We start from the raw sequence: 22,802 nt of genomic DNA on the forward strand, positions 1-22,802 counted from the left end.
TTAGTCTAATTAAAATTTAATACTCGTATATTTAAAATATTAGCTTCAAAACAAGCCTAATACTGATATAGTTCCGGAGGATATTCAAGAATGTGAAAAATGCGATCAAAAGTAAACCGTAATTCATATGTCGTCTTAATTAACAATTTTTCCGAGTTAGACGGAACGGGATGTGTATTATTTATTTTTTTGACTTACATTTATGAAAATAAATAACTCATAATTTCTTGTAATTGTCAATTTTCACAGAATAATAATTAAACGTCAATTTTGCAATTTTCTCGGGATGTTTTTAGATTTTAAATTTTTTTAACGGCATCTTCACCCCGTCTTGAACTCGGGAAATATGAAAATTAAAACATATGTTTTATGAGGTGAAAATTAGGTGTCAACGATTGCCTCTTCGAAGTTCGTGCCATCTTTGTGCTACGAATTTGACAAACCTAATTTTCACCGAATAATAGAAATTACAGTCCTTTTTGTGCAATATTTCTGAAGTATGGCCAAACCCTGGTTTCTGAGCTTCTTACATATCTCGGGCTAAATGAGAATTCAGGCCGTTTGTAGTTCTGACTCTATGAGGACTATAAAATAAAGAGTTTCTTTAAGCTATCTCAGGATGTCCCAAGGTAACTATAGGAATATGGCCGAGCCACGAAACTTGAGTAGCCTACATATCCCTAGCTTTGGGAATCTGGACAATTGTAGTTCGACTCGATAGCCCGAAAAGGAATATCTCTTTATGTGGGAACCCCTTTGGCTATTTCCGGTTGAAAATCCGAACCAGAGGCGGTTTTTGAAAGGACCTATTAGTGTTGATGCTTGAAATGATCTCCAATCACTGGCGTAGAAAGCTTGACTTTCGTACACGGTTTTTTACCGGTTGCCCAAGAAAAAGTTTCACTTATTTTTCGCATGTTTTGAATCCGGCTTTTGCTTTTTATCTTTGGTAGCTTCTGGATCGTTTCCAAATGCTGAGTCGTGCATGTTAGTCTTTTGAAAAATTTAATTTTAATGTAGTCATGCCTGTGTGGCGTTTTGCCATTTTCTTGTCATTATTGTCATCCTCTACTTTTACATTCGTCTTTTCACACACGCTTATTCGTCTTCTTCCTTTCTCCTGTAAGTGTGTGTTTTTGTGTATGTTTTTTGAAAATAATTTGCTCTGGATAATAATCACGATACTTTGACCAGTTTTTTTCGTCGTTAGATGTTTCCATCATTCAATGATAACTTCCGTTGGGATCTGGGTCGGGCTATGCCGCATTTCTGTGAACATACACACCCCAGTCTGATTGTTGTTTTTGTAACTCGATATATCAATCATGAAACCCATGTTTTCTCGTGCGGGGCCATTTTTTCTTCTTACGACATCCACTACCCTAAAAAATTTGGCGTCACATCATGATTACATATCGCAATGACTGTCCAAATCTGGTGTCGCACATCCCGTTATCCGCATACGGCGACCGCGGTATACCAGTTGGTCTAACATCACCTATAGTAAAAAATACCTAAATGTAGACTGCACATCAGAGTGCAGTATCATATTCCTCTCATGATGACCGCTAACCCCTGTGTCCAAAATTACAACATTTAGTCAGAATTTTCACGTTAACTACGACATATTCAAGGGCAGAGCCTTTTCTCATGACTACCACTATCCCTGAACCATGATTATGTTAACTTGAAATAGACTGCGATAGCGACCTCAAATCTTGACGTAGGAATCACAGTCGTATTTCAACGATTGCGGACATCAAGCTCGGAATTACGCTACCTATTTTTGGCTATATTTATGGATGGCGACTCAGCCCCTTCGACATGTAGTCTCTTAATCCATATTGTTATTTTGAGGAATGAAGCTTACCTCGGTGGCAAGACTTACACCTTCCTTTTTTGACTCCGGGGAAGAATACCCGCCCGTCGACAGGATTCACATCTTCCAAAAGGACTAGACTCGATTATGAGTAACGACATTCAATCCCGCTATTACACCTTGGAAATTTTGTCTCGCCTGCATTGTGATTGAACTAACACAAGACTAAAGGGGATGTGAAGCCCTTATAAGGTTAAGAAGGATATTTGATAACTTTTCGCATGTACTCCAAGGTTTCGGAATTAAACGAATCGGTGAAAGCGAGTTCGTTGAAGGAATTGGAGTTTGAGTTATGTTTTGGGAAGATTTCGTGGCATTGGAGTTATAAATTGCTTAACCTTGCTTTGAGGAAATTATATAGAGTCCTTTGGATGGTTAATGAAGTTTTATACAAGTTCCAAGAAGGTTTCATAAGGATTGGAGGTCAAACGAGTCGAAAGGAACGCGATTTCGCGAAACAGGGAGATGCAGGGGTAGTGTGTGGTCGCACATTGAGTGTGCTGAGCGGCACACTGGTTGCCAACTCCCCATTTTAGGTGAGATCACTGCCCAACATCATTTTTAGGCGGAGGAAGGAGTGTGCGGCTGCACACTGAGTGTGCAAGGCCGCATACTCATCGCAAAGTAGGGTCGGGGGTGATTTTGTCACCTTTTTATATCCCAAACTTCATTTCCAACTTTCCACGCTTATTTCTCTACATTTAAAGAGGCTTCCTAAGAGTTCTTGAAGGTTCCCAATCACCCCCACACCTCTCCGTATAATCAAGAGAGAGAATCAAACATCAAAACCCAAAAGGAGTCCATGGGAGGTAATTATTCTTGCTTCTCTTCAAAGTTGTGGTAACCTTGATCCTGAAAGAAGGTGGGGAAGGTGAATTTCTTCGTTAATAAGGTATGATATCCCTATTACTCATATGTTTAAGTGATATAAAGGTTTAGTAACTCTTATGGAGGAGAAAATCTAAAGTAGAGAAGCCATAGAGGTTGAGGTGAAGAAGATGACTATGGGTGAAATTGAAAAGGGGATTTTGGATGAATTGGAGATGTTATTGAATATAATTTCTTTATTTTGATATTATGGATGTTGTTAATGGTATTTGGGAGTTGTTTTTCCATATGGTGGAAGTTGACGAAATAGGGGAAATGCTGCCCAAATTTCGTTAGTTCGTTATTAGCACTAGTTTGAACTTAGAAGTGTTTTCAAGACTTAACTCTAGTATGAACTATCTTGAATGTAGATTTACGAACCTGGAAGGAGAACATTAAGTGAGTGAGAAGGCATAAAGGTATGTTAAGGCTTTTCCTTCTTTATTTTGGCATGATCTTATGATACGAACCAACAACCAGTAAGCGAGCTTCCATATTACTCTACTCTTAAAAGCATTAGGAGTACTTCAGTCTTTGATGTTCATGTACCCCGTTTATGATTGTTCCTTATGTTCATGGGTCCAGTTTTATGTATGCAGTTTATTCACGCATTACATTCATTCATATATGTATATTGACCCGTGACCAGAAGGCATTATATACGCGAGTATTATATGTATATGGGGTACGGGGAAATGAACAGAGCTATAGACGCATTACCACCTGATCAGCTGCTGCACCAGAATGTTGAGATATGGATCGGGCTGCACGCTCCGCAGCAATGTATATGATGATGATGATGGCCGCCGAGAGGCCGATATAATATGATGAGATGCCCATAGAGGCTTAACAGGTGTTGCATACGCACATATACGTACGACCTACATTGATAGGCATGAGCATGATTATCGTTGAGAGCATGCAGATTATGCGCCCACAGAGGCATTTTCAGTTATACAGATTTATGCATACTTACAGATACTAGTTCATACAAATTTATGTGGACAGTCAGTGATTTTTGAGTTCCATATTCAGTTCATGATTCTTATGATTTTGCTACTCTTATGCTTTACATACTCAGTACATTATCTGTACTGACTCCCTATTGCTCGGGAGGCTGCGTTCATGCCCGCTGGTTCAGGTAGACCGGCAGGTGGTCCAGCTTAGTAGGACTTCTATCCAGCAGTGGTCAGTGCGCTCCATCGATCTGAAGCTGTAGTCTATTTTGGTACTAGCCTTTTGAGATGTACATGCATATGGGTATGACGGGGCCCTGTCTCATCCTTTCTACAACATTTATTCTAGTAGAGGTCTGTAGACAGTTGTATGTAGTAGTCAGATAATGTAGCCTTGTTGGCTTCTATTCTTTGTGTACAGTATATGTAGCAGCCTAGTGGGCTTGCGCTGTTCTTTCAACATGTGTATATGTATATTCAGATTGTACAGAGTTCTTGATATCACCCTTTCATGAGGTAGTGTGAATTCAGTTAAGTTATTTACGGGCCCTTGATGTTCGGTATTGTCCAGATATAAGTACAGGGGTGTTTGGTCACTAGAGGTTAGACACTCGTCACGATTCATCGGCTTGGGTCGTGACAGCTATCAACGCGTCATTTTAAATTTTTGTATTTTTGGACGTCCGCTCAGCCAATGTATTAAGACAAGCCATGCGACGTCTAGGCCGGGGTCTCAATACCTTGATACAAAGGCTATTTTTAGTGGAAACCCGGCTTTTGATACCGTGATTATTTCTCCCAGTAGTCTTTAAAACTTTCTTTTTGTAAAAATCATTGTGCTCTGCAAAAATGAACAGACTTGTCAGCGTAAAGCAAATTTTACTTTAGGGGGGTTCGTTACCCTTTTGTACGCTCTTTGTGCCACTATCCCTGAAGCTTTTTTTTCACTTGGTTTGTTGTCGTTACCCTATTTTAAACATTCTAGTAAACGAGTTAGTGAAAAAAATCCATGCTTGTTTGTTCCTGCATCCACAGAAAAATTTGTCAGTTTCCTATATGGTCGACCGCTCTCCCGGCACATGGACTTCTTCCGTTCATATTTTGGCCGGAAAGGATGCTCATTTTCCTTAAAATATTTTTTTCTAGCAGAGCCAAAAAGTTTTTTGGCGGTGGTTTTGGAAAATATATGCATTCTTTGGATACTCAAACAAGGTCTTCTGCCTTCTTCCTCCTTTTTTATCTTGACTGGTGAAATTTTCGAATCCCTTTCGAAAATTTTGCCCCAGTTTTTGTACGTCTTTGTACCAACTCGCGTTTCGCTAAGTCGAAGGAGTTTTTGAGACCCTCTCAAAAAAAAATCCCCAGTGTAAGCGTGTGCTTGTCTTTTCTTGATTTCACCGCGCTGGAGGAATTTTTGAATTCCTTCTCAAAAATTTGCCCCAGTTTTCTTGTGGGGTTACCTTTATCTTTCTCTTGCTACATCATTTCTGAGGTTTCCTAAGGTTTATTGGGAATTTCGTTTGGAATGACCAAGCTCGGGAGAGCGCGTACGTATCCCGTTTCGGGAATCATGTCTAAACGTAGTTCGGGGTAAACATATTGGAAATGTTTTGGCGATACCGAACTCAAATGAGCGCCTACGTATCCCAAAATGGGAATCAGGTCATAACGTAGTTCAAAATCCATAATTTTAGATTTTTGGTTTAAAAGCAACCGAGCTTTGAAAAGCGCCTACATATCCCTTTATAAGTATAGGGAATCAGGTCTTTGCGTAGTTCGTACATAATATTTTGGATTTGGTTTTCTAAGAATAAATGTAAAATTACACGTAAAGGGAATGCAACTAAAGAAAACCTAAATTATGGAAACTCTGGATCCTCATAGCTGTCTTTTTCTTTACACGTAGTATCTTTTGATTGCATCTGAATTTATCGCTTTTTGCCACTCTTGACCATCCATTTTAGCAAGTACTACGGCTCCTCCTGATAGCACTTTTCGAACCATATAGGGGCCTTGCTAGTTTGGTGCGAACTTTCCTTTATATTCTTCTTGTTAGGGAATATTCATTTGAACACCAATTGCCCGATTTGAAAAACCCTAGTTCTCACATGCTTGTTAAAAGCACGCGCCATTCTTTGCTGGTACAGTTGACTATGGCAAACAACCATCATTCTCTTTTCATCTATCAGAGCCAATTTCTCATACCTTTTGCGGATCCATTCTGCATCGTCCAACTCAGCTTCTTGTATTATCCGAAGTGCAGAGATTTCTACTTTGGCTGCTATCACTGCTTCAGTTCCATACACCAACATGTATGGGGTGGCTCCAGTCGAAGTCCTGGCAGTAGTGTGGTATCTCAAGAATGCATAAGGCAACTGTTCATGCCAGTCTTTGTAGTTATCAATCATCTTTCAGAGGATTTTCTTGATGTTTTTGTTGGCGGCTTCCACAGCCCCATTCATTTATGGCCGATATGCAGTTGAATTCCGGTGAGTGATTCGAAACTGCACACACATGTCGTTCATCAAGTGGCTATTCAGATTAGCCTCATTGTCTATTATAATTGATTCTGGGATGCTGAATCGACATATGATGTTGTTGCGCACAAAGTCTGTGACCATTTTCTTGGTTACTGATGAATACGATGCTGCTTCCACTCACTTGGTGAAGTAGACTATGGCGAACAAGATGAAGCGATGTTTGTTTTACGCAACTAGCTCAATTGGTCCTATGACATCCATGCCCCAAGCGGCGAATGGTCAAGGTGATGTCATAGCATTTAGTTCTGTTGGAGGGACCTTCATCAAGTCTCCATGAACCTGACACTTGTGGCATTGCTGGACAAATTTGCTACAGTCATTTTCCATGGTCATCCAGTAATAACCTATTCTCAAGATTTTCTTTGCTAGCACGAACCCATTCATGTGAGGTTCGCAGGTTCCAGCATACACTTCTTCAATCAATTTTTTAGCTTCGAAAGAGTCAACATGTCTAAGCAATCACAGGTCTGGAGTTCTTTTGTACAGGACATCCTTGTTGGGGAAGAAATCATTTGCTAACTTCCTGATAGTCCTTTTATGATTTAAAGTGATACCTTCGGTATATTCTCCTTGGTACATTTAATGTCAATGTACCAAGGTTTTTCGTCAGTCTCAGCTTCTACAAAAGCACAGTGGGCTGGCTGATCTTTGATTTCAATTTTTATAGGATCAATGTATCTACTGTCGGGATGCTGAATCATGGATGCTATTGTTGCCAATGCATCAACTCATTTTGAGTTCTTGGTATATGTTTGAACTTGACTTCTAGGAAACAATCCGCCAATCTTTGTACAAGTCCAACATACGGTATGATCTTTTCATTTTTAGTGTCCTACTCTCCTCGAACTTGACGGATTAGCAAATTTGAGTCGCCAATTGCCTGAAGATCTTTCACATCCATGTCGAGAGCTAAACGTAGACCCAAGACACAAGCTTCGTATTCAGCTATGTTGTTAGTGCAGTTGAAACTCAACTTGGCCGCCACTGGATAATATTGGCCTGAGTTTGAAACCAAGACGGTTCCGATCCCTGATCCTTTAAAATTGACTGCTCCATCAAAGTATACTTTCCATCATGACTCATCTTCGCTTTCCTCACCTTCAATTGTCATTATTTCTTTATCTGGGAAGTAAGTCCATAAGGGTACGGGATTGTTATCTACCGGGCTTCCTGCCAGTAGATCTGCCAATGCCCGCCCTTTTACTGCCTTTTGTGTGACGTACTGGATGTCAAACTTACTTAAAAGCATTTTCCATTTGGCCAGCTTCCCTATAGGCATAGGTTGGCAGAAGATGTACCTTAGTAGATCCATTCTTGAGATCAAATGAGTCGTGTATGCAGCCATATAATGTCTTAGCTTCTGAGATACCCAGGTTAGAGCGCAACATGTCTTTTCCACTAGGGAGTATCTGGATTCGCAAGGTGTGAACTTCTTATTGATGTAATAGATGTCTCTTTCTTTCTTTCCTGTCTCGTCATTTTGTGCTAATATGCATTCGAAAGCATTTTCTGATACCGACATGTATAGCAGCAAGGGACTTCCCGGCCTTGGTGGGACCAAAACAGGTGGATTTGACAGGTATCTTCTGATTGTGTCAAAGGCTTTCTGACAGTCTTCCATCCATTTCGTTGGAGCATCTTTCTTGAGGAGCTTGAAGATTGGTTCTATGATCACTGTGGACTGGGAGATGAAGTGCCCAGTGTAATCCAACCTTCCTAAGAAGATCATGACCTCTTTCTTCGTTCTAGGCGGTGGTAGCTCTTGGATTGCTTGGATCTTGGTGGGATCTAACTCGATACCACGACGATTAACTATAAACTCTAGATATTTTCCAGCACTCACTGCAAATGCACATTTTGCAGGATTCAACTTCAAATTGTAATTGCGGAGTCTGTCAAAGAATCTTTGTAAATGTTCAAGGTGGTCCTCACCTACCCGGTGTTTGATGATGACGTCGACGGGAGGCAAAATCCGGGTTTTAAATGCCTTAGTTTTATTTTCTCATTCATAATACCCCAACACACTTCCCAACAAACACTTAGAGAGAATTTTCAAGCTAGGGCAAGACAATCTTGTGAGGTAAGTTCCATTGCTTTCATTCTATCATTCCTTTCCCCTTCATTATTATAATCATCCTCATGGGTCTTTAATGGTGAAATTGAATTAGAAATCCTAGAATATTAATAAAACTTCTAAACTTGATGGGTTATGATTATTATCGCTTAAGTTATCATCTAAATGTGTGGGTTAGTTGCAATTTTTCATAAATTGAACATTTAGAGACATAAACTAAGTGATTGGAGACCTAGGGTTATATAAAAATAGTGTCTTGCCATGGAAAAACTGCTTGTAATGTGAATATTGATAGAATGTTGTTATAAAGTGATGAGTAATGATTACTAAGGGTTTAGATAGGTTGTTTATCACCTAGAGAATCATCCACCCCTTGGAATGGGGTAAGGGAAGGGTATTCTTGTGTTGGAACTTGTGATTGAGTATTATGACTCATTAAACCTTCTATTTCTAGACTTTGAGCGTTCTGAGGCTTTGAGGAAAGGAAAGGCTGTAGCAGAGTGACTTGCATTGTTCCAGCTCTGCTTTGAGGTAGGTTACAGTTTACTTGAGTTAGACTTTGGTTAGTTGAATATATGTTTGTGATTTCATTAGGAGACAACATGTCTATTATTCATTACATGATATTGTATGGTTGAGCTCCTATGTGTTGTGATTGAATGTTGTGTAGGCTTCATGCCATTATTCCTGTGTGATTTAAGCTGCAGTGGTTGTATTGTGAGGAGAAGTTAATATAGTCTTCTCGAGGGTATTGTGACATGAAATAATGCGGAGAATATGGATATTGAGAAGGCAAGAAACACTGTTCTATAAAAGGTATGACAAGGCACATATGTGGCCTAGCTTATGGGCTCGTGGTCCGAGGTTAGTTCCATAAACGAGAGGTTTATTGTTATATCCCGCGTCCGAGGTTCTTTCCAGAGCGGAGGTTGTGCTCGGGCCCGAGGAGTGTTCCGGAACGAGTGGTACATAGACACCATGGGTCCCCTGTAGGTCATGACTACTGAGCTATGACATTAGACAGCATGTGTGTACAACGAGTGGGGGTATAGTGTACTTTTATCTCCGTTGTAGTACGTGTTTGTGATTCTTGGCAATTCGGTGATTTGTTGTGTTCGTCTGTGTTTGACTTGTTGTGATGTATTGATATTCGTGTATGATTGACTGGCTTGTTTATTTTAGTGATTTCATAAGATATGCATGATACTAATCTTAGTCGGCCTATGATGCTTACCGGTACATAGTGTTTGTAATGATACTACCTTGCTGCATTCTTTGAGTGCAGATTTTGATATAGAGACCGCTACTCGTCCTCACATCTAGCGTGGAGGATAATGATTGACAGATTTTGGGGTGAGCTCCTTCTCAAGCCAGGCTGCCCGAAGATCTTCTACTTATGATGTCTTTTCTTATTCTGGACATTATGGACATTTAGTAGATAGATTTCAGTTCTTAGACGTGTTTTGGCTTAGAGTCCTGTACGATGACTTTTGGATTTTGGGGAATTTGTAATAGTTAGACTTCCGCACTTGTTTTAGTATTTTATAGAATGACTTACCCATTTTATTTGATGCGTGAATGAGTATAATTGTTGACTTGTTTAATATAAAATCAGACATGAATGAATAGAGATCTTGTGTGTTGGTTTGCCCACTAGGATTTAGTTGGGTGCCAGTCATCGCCGGTTAGGTCGTGACATCGTCATTTTCACTTGCTTTGTAATATGTCATGACATTATTTGTGGCCTCTGTATTATTAATGTAAAACAAAATAACACGGTTATTAATCATGTAAAAGCAATCTTAATTATGTATTGGTATATAATCATATTAAAATTATATATACTTATATAGGTGAAGTAAAACGATTTTGTTTTATTTGAAAATTTTGAGGCGTTTTCATTGAAATTTTAAAAAGATCAGTACAAACGACGGTCCTGGTTCGGAATGGGACATCGAACCATTTCCATTATTGAACACCACGTAAATGAAAAGGTGATAACCGAGCCTCAAAGCTGACTTTTGGCCGTTTTTTTCCTGAAATGAGCATTCTTTCTACCGCAGAGTGAACAACGGGGTAGAAGTCCATCCACATATTGTCTCTCCTGGTTCAACAAGGCGAGTCTCTAATGCTTCAAAGAATTCTTCAATGATGGCCGCGCATTCTCCTTCCCAAAACAGCGTCATTAAACCCTCTTTTGGATCTTCGCCGTTGTGGCCCAATGGGCATGTTATGAAGGATTGGTAGAGATGAGGGAATGGCTTTCTCATTTTAACGGGACCTCTCGGCCCATACTCAGCTTCCTTTTCTTCTGCCTGACATGGCTCGTATCCAACCCCAAACTGGTATTTCCCATGTTTGATACCCACTGGTTCTCTGATTCCTTGAAAGTTCTTTCCCAGACCTTTCTCGGGTTCAACCACATTCTTTATCATAGTGGCAGCAACCATCTTGTGGACCGGCGGCATAGGGATATCTTCATCATCTCCCCTACAGTCTATCATGGCTAGCTTAATAATGTGAAAATTAGCACCCGCTAGTGATCTCTCTATGACTGGTACAGAGTTATCTGAATAATTGTGGACACTTCCTTTGTCGTGAATCACGACTTCCTGATCATCCCATATGAATTTGAGTGATCGATGTAACGAGGATGCTACAACTCCAGCGGCGTGCAACCAAGGTCGGCCCAATAACAGGTTATAGCTTGTTTTGATGTCCATGATGACAAACTCCACTAAGAACTCCACAGGGACCATTTGTATGTGCAAATTTATTTCTCTAATCGAGTCGTTGGTTGCACTATCATAAGCTTTTACATTGGTCCGACTCTGGCGGATTTTGCCAATATCATACCCGAGCTGTTTCAGAGTCGTCACAGGGCATACATTTAACCCAGCTCCCCCATCAATCAGTACTTGTGGAATAACTTTATCACGACATTTGACTGTTATGTGCAGGGATTTATTGTGGGACTTCCCCTCCATTGGTAATTCATCATTAGAGAATGACAACCTATGAGCTCGCACGATATACCCCACAATTTCGGCCAATATTTCGCTTGTAGTGCCGGCAAGTAGTTGGACTTCATCCAAGGCTTTCATCAAGGCCAAGCGATGTTGGGATGAACTGATTAGTAGTGAAATTACTGATATCCTAGCAGGAGTCTTATGTAGGTGTTCAACAATCGAATAATCCTTGACCGGCATTTGCCTCCAGAAATATTCAGCTTCACCTCCAGTTATCGATTTCTTTTGAGGGTTTTCGTGATGAGGCACTTCAGGTAGAGATTCTTCCGGGGCATAACACCTTCCTGACCTGGTCATATCCTGAACCACAGCAGCTATTTCTTTATCTTTGTTGATCATCATTTGGTGCGGTGGTTTGATCACAAAGGGCTCATTCTCAATTGATCCTAATGCTTTGAGTATGAATGGTTGTTGTGAACTCGAGTGACTATTGAGGGGTATTTAAGCACAAAAGGTTCTCTTTTGGCTGTGGCAAATATCTCAGATCCTTTTGTCAAAGGGTCTATCACTTCTTCTCGCTCTTGTAATGACAATGAGGCGATGGTGCTCTCTAATCCTTCAATATCTAGACGAATTATCACCGGGCTCCCTTCTCATTCATCACCTCTCTCTATCATGTGAATTTGGTTTCCTCCATGCTTTGGGAGAGGATTTGTTTCCACATTTGGAGGTGTTGGCTCTAAGATGAGCTCACGATTATCAATCATGTCCTGTAATTTGTGTCTTAGGTTTATGCAATATTCAGTGGCATGGCCAGCTTGGTTAGAATGATAGGCACAAGTAAGATCCAGCCCGTACCATCGATCAGTGGGGTTAGCAAGTTTTGGTGGGATGGCGCTTACTCGCCCGACATCCCTTAGTTTGGCAAATAGACTTGTCCTTAATTCTGGCAGAGGAGTGAATGCTCTCATAGGTTTCCTTTGGGGTGCCTCATAGTTTGCCGGTGGAGGCTGGTTCTAGAAAGTCTGGTATTGCGGAGCTTGGCTATTAGGTGCTGGCATTCGATAATTTGGTCGTGGGGTTTGGTTGCTTGGTGCTGATATTTGGTAGTTTGGTTATGGAGCTTGGCAGCCGGGTTATGCGTAGCACACAGTCATTGGGCTATATTGGGGTGAGGTGGTTGTGTAGTTGGTTGGTGGAGGTGATTGGTAGCTATCGGAATTTTTATGGGTCATCTCTTTTCCTTGGCTTTTTGGACTAGTAGTTCTAGAAACGTAGGCTACGTCTTCTCTTTTCTTTTTGCCACTCAAGGTGCCAGACGCACCTGATCTGTTTAGTACACTAACAATCTTGCCGTTTTTATGGCCATCTTCGATATCTTCCCCCACAGCAACTATATCTGCGAAGGAACTCCCTTTAATAGTTATCATTTGGTCAAAGCATTCAGCTTCTTGGTACCGTATGAATGCAGCTACCAGCTCAGCTTCAGTCATAGGTGGTTTCACACGCGTTGCTTCATCTCTCGAGCGACTAGCATATTCTCGGTAGGTTTCAGTCGATTTCTGACGAATTTTCTCCAATGAGAAGCGATCAGGCACATTTTCCACATTGAAGCGGAATCTTTCCATGAACGAGCTTTCCATTTCTTCCCATGTTTTCCATCGGCTAATGTCTTGAGAGATAAACCATTCCATAGTTGTTCCTGACAGACTTCGACTAAACAACCTCATGAGCAAAGCTTCGTTTCTGCCATTTCCAACCAACTGGTCGCAGTAAGCCCTCAAGTGGGCTTTGGGGTTTCCCGACCTATTGAAGTGATCAAATTTGGGAATTTTGAAGCCTTCAGGCAGACCTAAGTCTGGATGGATGCACAAGTCAAAGTATCTCAACCCTTCTTTCTTCTTAGAGCCATGCTCCAACTCGGTAATTTTCTTCCCCATCTTCTTCTCTATTTTGTCTATTCTTGCTTCGAAGAACATTTCCATGTTTTCCAATTCTGGCGAAGAGTCAATATGAGTGACATGATCTTGAAAAGTGACATTTGATTGTATGGGATGGGTCACTGGAACTCCTGTTACCCGAAGGGCTTGATAAGAATTTGTGTTTGTAGTGCGAGCTAGTGTTTGAAAAGTTGGCGTATGGTGGGAGGAACTCCCCACATGGGTGGTATTTCGGCGCAGTGGAGTCTCAAAGGTAGCCTTAGTCTGGGTTTGAGGGAAATGATCGGGAATTAGTAAATCCAGATTTGGGAAAGTGGGTGGAGGTATCCTAGCCTCAACATTAGTGGTATTTTCTTTCTCGGCCCTCAGGCTGTCCGCTTCTACTAAAGCATTTATGTTCGGTGGTGGATTTTCAGGCATGTTTTCTTCTTGAGAGTTTAAGGACGTTGCGGCAGCTTTTGATCGAGTGATTGGTGCCAGCGAGTCGACCCTTGTCTATAAGAGAAAACAACTCAAAAGCTTTCAAGTTAGGTTAGGTTTAAGTATGAAACACAAGATATCACGTTGTTTGCAGTTTATAACATACAAAATCATATACTTTGTTTCAACTCCTTGATTGATTCACATTCCAGGGTATTTTGGTCTTTTTATATCTTTTGGTAATACTGATTTGCGGTAAATAGTTTGTATGGTTGATTTTCTTGTACCCGCCCTATACTAAGTGGGATTTTAGGCTTTTATTATAAAAGGACCGAGTCTTAAATAGACTGCTTACGTGTCCCACCAAAGGGAAATCAGGTCCATCCGTAGTTCAGGCATACACAGAAAGGTTTTTCCTATGCTACCCGAAACTTAATTTTTCTACCCTGACCAGGCCTTATATCGGCCTTCCACGTATCCCCAATGGGACATCAGGTCGGCGTGGTTCCATTTACATAAAAAGGGAAAGGGATACTCTATCTTATTGAAAGCAATAAAGGGATACTTATGTTTCTCTACCCAACCACACTAAGCAAGTCTTCATTGTCTTTTCCATCTTCATCTTCTATCTTTGTCTTCCTACAACAATCCAAATATGTCCTTCATTCACGAGGTGCTCTAGTTCGAGCTTGAAATCCACACACTCTTCAATGTCGTGGCGGATGCGGCCATGGTGATACATGCAAATTCTTTCTTCTGGGGACCCTGGGCAACCCTGGTAGGTTTGTGGCACCGTCCTTATCTTCTTCACACTGCATAGTAGGGAGTGAATCCTGGCATATGACTCTTCAAATTTGGAAAAGTCGTTTCTCCAGAACCTAACCTTTGATATCCTTTTTGGTTGATTTCTTCTTTGGTCATGAGTCAGGAGAGAGTGGGGCCCCCACAGTTGGGTAATTCTCCCTTGATCGATTCATTGGATAAGCTTTCTTTCTAATGCTCCACACTCATTAGCGGTGTGTCCTGACTGACTTCGGGGGTAGAGGCATTTTCTATAAATTATAGAAGGAGCACATGGTGGCAACATATTTGGGCTTTGTGCGTACACTCCGATGCTTCCCAAAGTCTCCAAGAGTTCTTGTTTTGACAGCTCTACTGGTGTACCCCAATTGTGTGATCTTGTGCCTTTAAGAACAATTGTGCATGAAACAGGTGGCTCTTCGAGCTGAGATTCACGTAGGTCTTCATAGACTTTCAAATTGGGGATAAGTAGCTCGTCATCTCCATTTGGTATGGGGTCAAGCCCTTCTTGTTGGCTGAGTGGGATATATGGTACTTCAGGTTGCCTTTCCCCATTTTACCCGATTGGCAGGGTGTTTCTTTGTTAGTTCCTCAACATAAGCTAGGAGATTTTCTGCTTCTTTCATTTTCTCATTGGCCGCCTTAGTGGTTTGTACAACCTCTTTCATTCTAGCAGTGGCTAGGGCCATTCTATCATCCTATTATCGATTTTTCTCACTTGTTGCTTCCATGTTCTCGTCCTCACTTACTAGGTTGACGTAAGGTGAAGTTGCACTCATGCTGTCTGTTGACACCCAATTTTGTCCCGCCTTCCCCAAAATATTTATTTACGCTTCTAATATTTTTGGCAACTTAAAAAATAATTATTTATACTTTACTACAATTATTAGTTTTTTATTAATATCAGCGTTTCATTATCCTATTGTAGTCACTAGCTGTTATTATTTTTTATTTTATTACAGTTACTACTACCACTATTATTATTATTATTATTATTATTATTATTATTATTATTATTATTATTATTATTATTATTTTATAATTATTATTACCAGTATTATTATAATTCGCATTATAATCATTTCCGCATTTTTTACCATCTTATGCACATGCATCGCATTTATTTTCGTGCAATTAAATAATAGCGTTTATTTACTGATATTACGACGTCATATAATTTTATTTTTTATCCGAGCACTAATAAATACATACTTTTATATTAAATAATATTTTGGCACACGTTAATATATAATTAATTGAAGGAGGTCTTTTACGTAAATTCAGAGGCCAAAGCAGTATAAGAAAATATATATTTAGCCCAAGAAGGCCTATAAATCAGCCCCCAAATCCGAGCCCAACCAATTCTCAAATGTTTTCGGACCGGTCCGTAAAATCAGCCCACCATTCGATAAAAAACTTACCCGAATCGACCCAGCCCATACTCGTTTAAGCTAACCCAGCCCACACCCGCTTAAGTTATCCCGGCCCACACCCCTTTATGTTATCGTCTAACCCTAAACAAGCTCAGCGCCGTTCCTCTCTTCACACGCTCTCTCTCTCTCTCCTCGACCAAAAATGGTGAAGGCGCAGATCTATTTCGCCTCCCCAGACCGTGCATGGTCAATTCAGGAATGGAGATTAATGCTTCGTACCCCCCCACCCGGATTCAACCGTTCAAAGAGGGTAAAATTTTGTTTTCTTCTTCTTTCTCTTCTGCTTGCATCTGAAAACCTTAATGAGTTTAGTCGATTTGTGAAGTTGAAATCGTTTTCCTTATCAGTTCTTTTTGTCATTTTCGTAGTACTAGCTTAATGGTTTTTGTTTTCTTTTTCGTTGTTTCTGATCGACGACAGAATGATGGCCTCCTAACGTTTTGATTCGAAAGTATTTTGACCATAAATCCCGCCCAATTTTCGTTTTAGAACCCCAGCAAAACCCTAGTTGTTCCTATAAATAATCCTTTCTTGAGTCATTTAAGGGGAGTTCTTTTAGCCGCCTCGAATCCCCTGGAAATATAAGTCTTCAGCCGCCCAAATCCCCCTTAAAAAATATTAGTTTTCAACAGTCACAATTTTCTTGATATCGATTAAAAAATATTAAATCCTTTTCTGTTTGTTTTTGCCCTGGTATAGGTTCGGATCCGAGTGTATACAAACTCGGAGTTTGCGGTGTTTCGAGGTATATCGGAGATTCGAAGTCTCATTTCGCTGCACCCGAAGAAGGTAATTCCCCTTTCCTTTAGTTATTTTTTCTTTATGTTTTAAGCTGCTGCTGAAGTTATGTGAGTTATTTTTTCTGTAGTTAGTTAACCTTAGTTTAATTGTGTTTTAGTATAGTTCTATAACCGTTTAGTTTATTAATCATGTTGCTTAGTAGTTATTAGTTTAGATTAGTCACCAAACAGCTTATCTGATTAGGTATTTGTGATTTGTATAAATCCATGTGCTTAGTTCGGTTCAACTATGTGATCAGTATGCCTAGTGTTTAAGTTCTGGTCAAATATGTGTTTGATTCTATGCATCATGTATTTAAAATAGTCCTGTTTGATCTCAGAATCATGCTGCTTACTTTACATGTGGTTGGTAAATATCCTGCTTTTGAGTATGATGAGGTTATATTCAGTCTATAATGCTTTTGTTGATATAAACTTGATTATGTGAGTTGATTAATGGTGGTGTTACTCATATTAGGTGTGCATAAGCTGAGTGTTTAGTCCTGTCTAGGTTATGTGTCCTTACTCAATAAGTTTAAATCATGTTTAAAGGTATCCAAATCTTGTGCTCATGTGATATTGCTAGTTTAGGGCTAAACTTTCAGTATATGAGTATGCATTCCTATTGATGTTGTACCTGGTTGATTCCTGTTTTTGATGGATCTGTCACTAGCATGTAACATTGAGTCTAAATATCTTGTTAAGTTTCAGTCTACTGAAAATAACTCTATAGATTGGTTAGTCAAACTACAGCTTTATGTGTTCTAAATCTGCTGCTGTAATTCCCCTGCTCTTTTAATTTTCTGCATTTTTTTGTGTTCCTTAGTTGTTCTGTGCAGATTAGTTTACTGCTTTTGTATGTTGTTGTTTAAATTAAGTAGTTTAGCATGTTTATATGTGTTAAATTAGTCCAGTTTGTTTAAGTATGTTAGTTACATTTTTGCTTAGTTTAGTTTTATCTAAAAAATAGAATTATGTGTGCTAGTTTTGGTTGGTTATTAAGCATGATTAACAGATGGATAATACTCCTTTTTTTTAATAGATCATCCTGCATAATGTGTTAAGTTATAGTTAGATTTATTAGTTCCTATATACTGCCTTAGGTTATTTTTGTTACTTAATCATGTCTTATGTTTTTTTATAGTTTAACCAGCCCTAGTTCAGCATAACTTTGTTATTGATCTAACATGTGGAGTCTGTGCTATGTGGTTGACTGCTGGTAGTAGTATGAGTCATAGGTTATGTTTTTAAAGGGCTTAATACCTAGATGGACCCTTAAACTTGACATGTTTTGTAAGATAGGCATATAAACTTATAAGGTGACCAGATAGACACTTAAACTTACTCAAAGTGTATTTTTCAAGTTTTTCAGTTGTTTTGAAAACAAAAACTATATTTTTCAAACACTCACAATTTTCATGGCCAAACAAGCCCTAAATATATCACAAAATATTTTTTTTAAAATGCAAAAATAAGGCAAACGCATATACATGAGACTATAAATGTGCACTTAAACCAATAAATACTCGCTAATCGCAATTTTGCAGCTTTCAATTAACTCGGTTTTTTTTTTACACTTGAATAATTAAAAAACAATAACTTTAACCAATAAAAATCCTTAAAAAAAGAAATTTCAAATTAAGAAATTTCTTCTCGGCTTTACAGTTTTCTTAATTTGAAATTTCTTTTACACTTGAAATACTGAACTTAGAAATTTCTTAATTTGAAATTTCTTTTTTTAAGGATTTTTATTGGTTAACGTTATTGTTTTTTAATTATTCAAGTGTAAAAAAAAATCCGAGTTAATTGAAAGCTGCAAAATTGCGATTAGCGAGTATTTATTGGTTTAAGTGCACATTTATAGTCTCATGTATATGCGTTTGCCTTATTTTTGCATTTTAAAAAAAACCTTTGTGATATATTTAGGGCTTGTTTGGCCATGAAAATTGTGAGTGTTTGAAAAATATAGTTTTTGTTTTCAAAACAACTGAAAAACTTGAAAAATATACTTTGAGTAAGTTTAAGTGTCTATCTGGTCACCTTATAAGTTTATATGCCTATCTTACAAAACATGCCAAGTTTAAGGGTCCATCTAGGTATTAAGCCTTTTTAAAGGGATTAAAAGAATTATGAGCACAATCTTAGCATCTTTAGACTTGTGTAAATGACCTGCTAAATCTGGCAAAGTGTTTGAGATTCCTCATTTGCTAAAACATGATACGCATACTATATGATTACCCCTTAGACCGGTGTTGAGCATGGATTCTGTGCATCATATTAACTAAGCCTATGTTGCTTCTAAAAGTGTTCAAGTGTTATCTATTAGCTTAAGCATGACTAAAATAAAATCTCACATGTCAAGAAACTAGCCTGATTCATACGATGTGGTTCATCTGGTTCTGATTCTATCCTAATCAGTACTGTTTTCTCTATACAGTGTTAAGTTAGTGGCATGCCTTAGTTATGTCTTCTTGTTTGATTATGTCGCTGGTTGTATGTGCATTATAAGTAAGAATAGATCAACCATGTTTATATGCTTAAGAGCCCGTTTGGATTGGCTTATAAGTTGCTTATAAGTTGTTTTTAGCTTTTTTGAGTGTTTGGCTGACCAGCTTAAAGTCATTTTGTGCTTAAAATAAGCTCAAAAAAATAATTGGGCCCATTTGACTTAGCTTATCTAAAGCAGCTTATAAGCTGAAAACAACTTATAAGCCAAAAAAAATAAGTTAGACTACCCCAACTTATTTTTTTTAGCTTATAAGCTGCAAACAGCTTATAGGAATAAGCCCATCAAAACAAGCTCTAAGTCTTATATGGATCAGTCTAGCTGTGCAGTCTATTATTCTGTAGCTTGGGTCAAATCTGTATTAGCCCTTGTTTGCAGTTTGGTTTGGTTTTAATCTTAATAGTCATGTGCTTAGCCTGAGTATTTAACATTTGTTGACCCTGTTGTGTATTTATTGGATGCTCGAATTTATGACCTTGGCTGGCCATCACACTTTGATTATCCACTACTTGCTATCCGCTATATCTGTTGCTACCTATCGTTGCTCAATGTTGTGGCATTTTTTTTTCTGGGTTGTTGCACCTTAAAGTGTTCTCAAGCTGTTGCATTTTGGGAAAATTAGTTGTTGCATCATTCTCTGTAGAAAAAGGAAAACAGATACTGCACTCGTTCTGGAAAACTTGACCTGAACTGAAATTCATTTCATGCCATCACTATGCTATAGGAAATTTCATGAATGTGATGTTGATTCTGTACTTTTTTTTATTTCTTATGTGGCTGTCCATTGCAAGTATATTGTGTGATTATGTATATATTGTATATGACCAGTATATCTTAGTTAATACGTTTATGGGGAGATTAATGGGTCATTATGGATTAAGCTTGAAACCTCCCCAGTGTTAGCCATGCCTGGGATTCATGAAATCCCTTGGAACTTGTGCAACATCGGGAAGACGGTTGCAAAAGCTTTCCAATATTAACCCTGTAAGCCTCCTTATGAATGTATATATGGAGTATACTCAAATATACATAGTATATACACAATCCACTGGTCTGTTTTGAATTTACATTATATATGTTTAGCCTTATTTATTGATTACATACTAATCTTTTTCTTTCGTTTTTATGCATGACCATCGCGTACGAGTCCAAGGGACTCGTCTTCTTCCGTATTCGGTGTTGGGTTAAAAGCCCAACGTGAGCTCTCCCGTGTCAGCCCTGTCCGAAGCAAAAAAAAACGATTCTGGGCCGAAGCCCAATAGCCAGAACAGATCGCTACAGCATTAAAATGGGCCGAGCCCATTTAAGCATTTTATTTTCGTTGCTTGGTTCTTTTTTTTTTTGTATATTTGATTGCTTGACTAACATTTACCTTCTCTTTATATTTTTTAGTTTAGATGGATCCTAGTAGAATTAGTGGGGATAATTTTAGTGATAATGGGTAGTAGCGTTTGAGTTGGTTTTCGAAATAACTTACTTAAAGGTTTAATAATTTAGCCCAATAACGGATTCAATTGTTTCTCGCTTCGGAAATGGACGTTATTCCGACTTAGTAGCGGAAATGTCTTAATTCATTTTTTATGAAGTATTTATGCATATCTTTGAAAGAAACGGGCATTATTTCTATATGATGATAAAAGTATTTTGACATATCTTTGAAAAAAGGAAAATAAGTTTTCAATGTTTCGAAATCTTTATTTTCGCCAAGTCCCTAATTTGACCATAGAAAAGAATCTGATTATAAAATTATTTTCTTTTAAACTCACATTAGCTATTTTTGTATCTTGTCTATACTCCTAAACCGCAAAAATCAATTAATACCTCGCCATTTGAGTTATTTCAAATATTTATAAAAACGCTGCACAAACCCGCATTTTATTTTACTTATATGCAAATTATTATATTTTCTGCAAGTCTTATTTTAAATAGCATTATTATATTTTCATTTAAAGCCTTAACAACATTTATAAGTCTTATTTTAAATAGCATTTAAAGTCTTCTTTTATGCAAGTCTTATTTTAAATAGTATTAATATATTTTCCTTTAAAACCTTAGCAACATTTACAAGCCATTTTCTTAAAATTTAAATGCTATATTTGCATCTTTAGCCTTAATTAATTAACCTATGTTTGACCGGTTAACCGTAGTTAACGGATTCTAAAGGATGCCTAACCCCTTCCCTTTAAGATAATCAAGAACCCTTACCTAGAATCATATTAGTTAAGCGGACCATTAACAGAGGTTTGGTTAGGCTTTACCTTAGTTAATGATTAGGTGTCCTAATTCACCTTAAAATTAATTAGGTGGCGACTCCTTAAAATAAAACAGAATAGGAATCACCAATATGTTGTACTCCGGTTTGACCCGTTTAAATGGGGTATAACAGTTTGGTAACTCTGCTGGGGACTTTAGGTTCTTAACCATAACAACTTAGGTTAATAATTAATTAATTGGATGTTTTGAGTGTTTTCTTTATTTTGCCTTTATTGTTGCTTTTATTGTTTTCCTATGTGCTTTTAAGTGACTGTTTTATTATGTGAATTTTTTTTCTATGTTACTGCTTTCCTTCAACTGCCATTCCGTTCATATTTCCTCCATTTCTGGAAAACTCACACTATCACACGTACACGCGAGGTGTGTTTTGCGCACCCGCAAAACATTTTCAAAAAAAATCCCAAATTTAGGAGAGTTGGCATATGCGCGGGGTGTTCGAATTCCGGTGATCGCGTAGCCTTCTCACTCGAGTAGTCCACTCGGGAACCTTGTGTCTAGTAAGCCAAATCTTAGAAAACTTAGGATAGAGCTATGCCACCAATTCTATTAGGTCATACATGCATATACCTTACGTGGGTCGGTCCTAGGTATCGACTCCACAATTAGGAAACCTACCAAATTATCGACGGGTTTTCATAACCCAACGACCAACAAGCATATTATGTGTAACGTGATAGTGATAGAAGGATCCAAGCCTAATCATGACACGTCGAGTTTGAAAAATCATTTCTTTTTCTTTTTTGTAGGATGAATTTCGTCCCGCAGATCCCCAAAATTAAGATGGTCAGTGGCGTCCCGAGCAAGCTGAGGGTATGGTGGGAAGATTTAGACCTGGGTAGTAGACTGGCGGTCACAAGGATGTTGAAGTTCCTCCCTTCATTGTTTCAGATCACTCCGGACAAGCACATAGTTAGAGCTTTACTCCAATTTTGGGACCCCAACCGAGTGATTTTCAAATTTAAGGATTTTGAGCGCACACCCACGTTGGAAGAGATAAGCTATTTCACGAACTTAAAATACCAAGGGAAGGGTCAGATTATCCCGCACAGTCAATCGGGAAAGAAATTTCTCCGCTATTTGGGGTTGAAAAACACTAAGGAACTCCGATGCTTCGAAAATAACTGGGTATCTTTGGACTATCTATATGAGAGGTATGGTCGTCAGGACGGGTACAAGTTGTTCAAGAAGGAATTTTCGTGCACTCCCGCTCATTGGCAAGCTAGACGACTTGTTGTATTCGCTGTCGCCTTACTTGGGATTTTGGTATTCCCACGTGAATACGACAAGATCAGCACTTGCATATGTTCTGTGGCTCGAGCACTCTTTGAAGGGATTGATGACTCGCAACTCACTTTGGTTCCAAT

Source organism: Lycium barbarum, chromosome 11 (genome assembly GCF_019175385.1).
Source record: "Lycium barbarum isolate Lr01 chromosome 11, ASM1917538v2, whole genome shotgun sequence".
NCBI lineage: Eukaryota > Viridiplantae > Streptophyta > Magnoliopsida > Solanales > Solanaceae > Lycium > Lycium barbarum.